At 58.6% G+C, this 4,531-nt stretch overlaps 1 long non-coding RNA gene across 1 annotated transcript; it reads right to left on the bottom strand.

The window, feature by feature from the left end:
* Positions 1-1,399: 1,399 nt before the first annotated feature.
* On the bottom strand, positions 1,400-3,670 carry LOC107185028. Its single transcript, XR_001515937.1, has 3 exons — positions 3,301-3,670; positions 2,462-2,709; positions 1,400-1,704 (listed from the first exon to the last, which is right to left on the bottom strand). It is a non-coding gene; the product is annotated as an uncharacterized LOC107185028 (long non-coding RNA).
* Between the last annotated feature and the right edge of the window lie 861 nt (positions 3,671-4,531).

Genomic DNA, 4,531 nt, shown 5'->3' with positions numbered 1-4,531 from the left:
GACTAGTGGCGAAGAAAGGCTTGTCCTGCATTTCATTCCCTTGTCAGAGAAAATAGCCAGTCAGCCCCACCTTTTCTGGGCTCTGGTAATGAAAACACAATCCCAGAGGCCCAGGAACGGACAGGAGTCTGGTGCACGGCTGTCCCGGGGCTACAAGGGGGCAGGTGCAGGCCTGGGGTGAGCGGTGAGCACGCACCTGGCCCCGCCTCTGGGCTGCCCTCTGTGCCCCTGATGGCGCTTCCCCACCCGGCTGACGGGGACAGAGCAGGCAGAGGGGGAAACGGGAAATACATTTTGGAAAATGGACAAAGGATTCTGAATGTATTGACTGATGTGCTAAGGGTCTCGCTGATGTATGACTGACTTCCTCATGCGCTTTGAGCAGCCTGAAAATCTTTATTTTGCAATAAAGGTGGAAAAAATACAACAGTTCTTTACAAATCAAGGATGATATTATTTAAAAAAAAAACAAACTTTCCATCCCATGGTTTTAGATTCACAGAATGTAGGCCGTGTGCGGAGGGAGTCGGCGCACACCGCCCCGCTCGCCCTGTTAGAACACCTGTGAGCCCGGCTGCATTTGTGACGATTACTGAGCCAAGTGGACACGCTGTTACTGACTGAAGTCTCCACTGTACGCAGATTTCCTTAGGTTTTACCGCTGCCCTTTCCTGCCCAGGAGGACCCCACAGACACCAGTGTCTCCTTAGCGCTCCTGCTGTGCCGGTTTCTCAGACGGCCCTGTGTGGGTGACCTTGACCGTGTGAGGACGGGCAGGGATTCTGTGGGAGGCCCCTCCGCTGGGTTTGTCCGGGGCTCCTCCCGTGGACACAGGAGGTCTGTGGAGTCAGGTTCGTGTTGCCCGCACGTCTGACCCTCCTCACGCGTGGGACGTGGCAGAAGGTAAGGGAACAGGCGGGGCCGTGAGCTGCCAGCAGGGAGCAGGGGGCTGGGACATTCGGGAACCAAAGGGCTCTGTCTCACCTTTGCCCCCCGACCTGACAGCTCCCACCGGGCTGCCTCGTGGGGACATGGAAAACGTGTTTCTGAAATGAATAAGGTCCCGGCAGACACACAGGCAGAGGCTTCTGGGTCAGAAGGTCCCAGGTTCGGCGTGGGGCCAGGTTAAGCTCCAGCCCCGGATGGAAACCCGCGGCCCAGGCGCCCTGCGGGGCTGCTGTGGACGCGCCTCTGCCACACGCAGCCCCTACGTCCTGGGTGACTTGCAAGCAGTCGGTAGCCGATTCAAGCAAGACCGCCTTTAACAATGTTCCTTTTTCCTCAAGGAAAATGACTGTTCTTTTTTAAATAAGTCTTTATTGTTAAAAGTATTACATATGTGCCTTTTCTCCCCTTGCCCCCCCCCCCAAACCTTCATACCCACCGTCTGTGTCTGTGGGTTATGCACACGCGAGAGGCTCAGGCGAAAGCCAGAGCCCAGGGCACGCAGAGGGGCCCTCAGGCTCCTGGCGGTCCTGGAGGGGGAGCCTTTGGAAGAGCGACTCGCCCGGCCAGCCTGGCCCACAGCCCGCGGAGAGGAGGCAGGTGGCGCCCATCTTCCCTGATGAGCTTCACCTCCTCACCCAGGAAGCGGTTAGGCAGGAAGTTGCAGAGCTGAGGGCCTGCAGGTAGAACCGTGGCTCAGGCTCCTCTCTGCGGCCGGGCAGCCTCCGTGGTGCTCACCTGGGGAGGCTCCTGCACGTCCTGGAAGAGAACGCGGTTTTGCGGCTCTAAGATGATCAGCGCCCTCGCCCATCTTCTCCGCCAACTGGAGGAAGAAGTGGCTGCGCCCCCGAGAGCCACACCGTCCCCGTGGGAACAGAAGCCCAGAGAGAGGTGGGTGTGGAGGCTGCAGAGGCCGGGCCCACGGTGACCGCAGCCTCCACCTGCTGGGGTGATGCTGACGGATCCGGGAGCTCAGGGTTGTTGGGCAGTGAGGAGTTAAGATAGGAAAACCGGTGTCGGCTGGTCCGGGAGGATGTTCCGCAGGTGGAGACTGGATAAGACGCAGGAGGGGGCCGGAGGCTGGGAGAAGCCTGGAGCAGGAGACAGAGGGGGGCGCCGAGGGCACTGGAAAACGACTATTCTTGTGTTAAATCCTGCAACAGTGGCCAGGAATTTGTTTTTGTTTTTTAAGCAGGAAGTTGCCAGGAAGCGTCATTCTTTTGCTGATTATATCTATTCCTTTAGGACACAAAGTTCTCTTTAATTATTTTTTGGGGGAAGGGACGCCACACTTCTACTCGATTAGGAGAAACCTTTTCACCAGCACAGAGGTCTCCGCTACACTCGCCCCGCCCTGGGGCCGTGGGGAGGGTCCGGGGAACCCAGCACCGTCCTCTGCGGCCTGCTTCCTTTCTGCTCATTTCCCTTCACACGTTTCAGGAAGCGCTCTCGGCTCTTGAGGGCTTAACAGGCTCAACACGGGCACTGACTCCCACGGCCAGAACCTTGCCCTCACCTGCGCGTTCGCGATGCCGTGGCGCGCTGGGTGGCACGCAGCCTCGTCCAGCGTTGCTGTGGGCAGGTCGGTGGGGCCCATTCCCTCGATGTCCGCCGTATCGCCTTCCTTGTAGCTTCGCATGTTCGTGGGCAGAGGAACAGTCCGTGTTTCCTAAAAGGCCTCGGGGACACGGAGCGGTGCCTCTCTCGCCCTCTGTGCTAGACATTTTGGCGGATTACTGGAAGATGGTGGTGATATTTTTTAACCTTTTAAAAATAGAGAAGCCACCTTAGCTCCGGGCCGGACAGAACAGGCGGGGTTGGTGCTGTGGGCGTGGCTTGTGCTGTGGGCGTGGCTGCTGAGCCCCGAGGCTGGTCCTGGAGCCCAGATGCGGCGGGTCAGCCACACCAGCTCAGGGTTTAAACCCACACACCTGCCGGCATGCGCATAGGGTGCCCCTGAGTTCCTTTTCCCTTCGGCTTATGAAGGCGGCAGACCTTTGTGCCTTGACATCCCCTCTGATAGGTCACTATGCCCTTGGACTGGTTACTATAGTAACTCCTGGGTCAAAGGTCAAACCTCACCTGGGACCCGTGAGGCTCTCCCCTCCTCCCTTATTGTTTTCGATCCCTTTGGGCTTCTCCCTCCTCTGAATGACGGCTTCCTTCCACTTAGTGACTTAGACCGGCTGCTCCCAGCCCCTCGTTCTAGGGCATGTGCCCATGGCAGCTCCTCAGCTCCCCTCGTCTAGGGAGATACACCTGCTGCTGTCGGTCCCCTTAATTTCTAAAATGTCCTCAACCTGCCTATTTTACCCCCCAAATTCCTGCTTCAACGAGGCCGGTCTGCTGACTCACCTTAACCAGTTTCATCCGCAAAGATCCTGTTTACAAGTCAGGTCGCCTCCCCAGGGGCCGGGTTTTTTCGGTGGAAACCACTCCAGCCGTAACAGGTGGCCACCAAGCAACACGAGGCAGGAAGGACGGCCATGGCTGCAGGGCTGGTGGGGACGGCAGGGTGAGAGGCCGCAGGGACCCGGGGCAGCTGGGACAGGGTGCGTAGGGGCGGGCAGAGAACAGAACGCTCTTTCAGGAAAGGCATCAGGAGGGGGTGGAGGGAGGGCCGGGCTGGAGAGACCCTTGTCCCTGTGAGCCTCTGGGGACAATGGTTCTTTTACTGGAGAAGCTGGATTGAAAGGGAGACCCTCCCAGTGCGGAGGGCACGGCCAGCCCCTCCTGGGGCCCCTGTTCCCTCTTGCACAGCCTGAGGCGCCTCCACCCTGCAGGGCTGTGCACACCCTCCCCGCTCTGTGCTCCCAGCAAGAGGGGCAGAGAGACGGGCCAGCCCACAATTTTTATTTTATTTTATTTGTTTATTTATTTTTAAAATATATTTCATTGACTTCAGAGAGGAAGGGAGAGGGAGGGAGAGATAGACGCATCAATGATGAGAGAGAATAATGGATCGGCTGCCTCCTGCACGCCCCACACTGGGGATCAAGCCCGCAACCGGGGCCTGTGCCCCGACCAGAATCGAACCCTGACCTCCTGGTTCGTAGGTCGGCGCTCCTCCACTGCGCCACGCCGGCCGGGCCAGCACATGATTTTTAAAAAGTAACTATTTGAATCAAGTAATTGAATAATTAAAAAAATATGTTGCGAAGTCCAGAAAGCTTCGGGGCGCCCGGGGTCCAATTGTGTTCTCTTGGTGGCACCGGTTCAGGTGGGGGCTCTTTAGTGCCATCAGCTGCCGAGTTTGAGGAAACAAGCGGCTCCCTGGCTGGCCCCGTCTTTTCCCAGAGCCCATGGTGACACCTCGACTGGGCGGGTGACGCCCTGACACCGGGCGGTGACGAGGAGCAGGAGGGCCAGGCAGCCCAGCTGTTTCGGAAGCTTCTCCGGTCTGGGGGCCACACCTTCCCCCACGCCTGCATCACCACACCGTCACCCGGCGGAGGGCAGAGGGAGCCACTCGCAGCGGGCATCAGTCACGAAGGCTTGTCTGTGGGGGCGATGTCACAGTCACCCACGCGGCCTAGGCATCTCCTGCAGTGACCACCACCAGCCCGTGGCCCCGACCACGTGCCCC

Source organism: Myotis davidii, unplaced genomic scaffold (assembly GCF_000327345.1).
Source record: "Myotis davidii unplaced genomic scaffold, ASM32734v1 scaffold428, whole genome shotgun sequence".
NCBI lineage: Eukaryota > Metazoa > Chordata > Mammalia > Chiroptera > Vespertilionidae > Myotis > Myotis davidii.
Note: the sequence above shows the minus strand (reverse complement) of the source record. Positions and strands in the feature narration are given on the sequence as shown.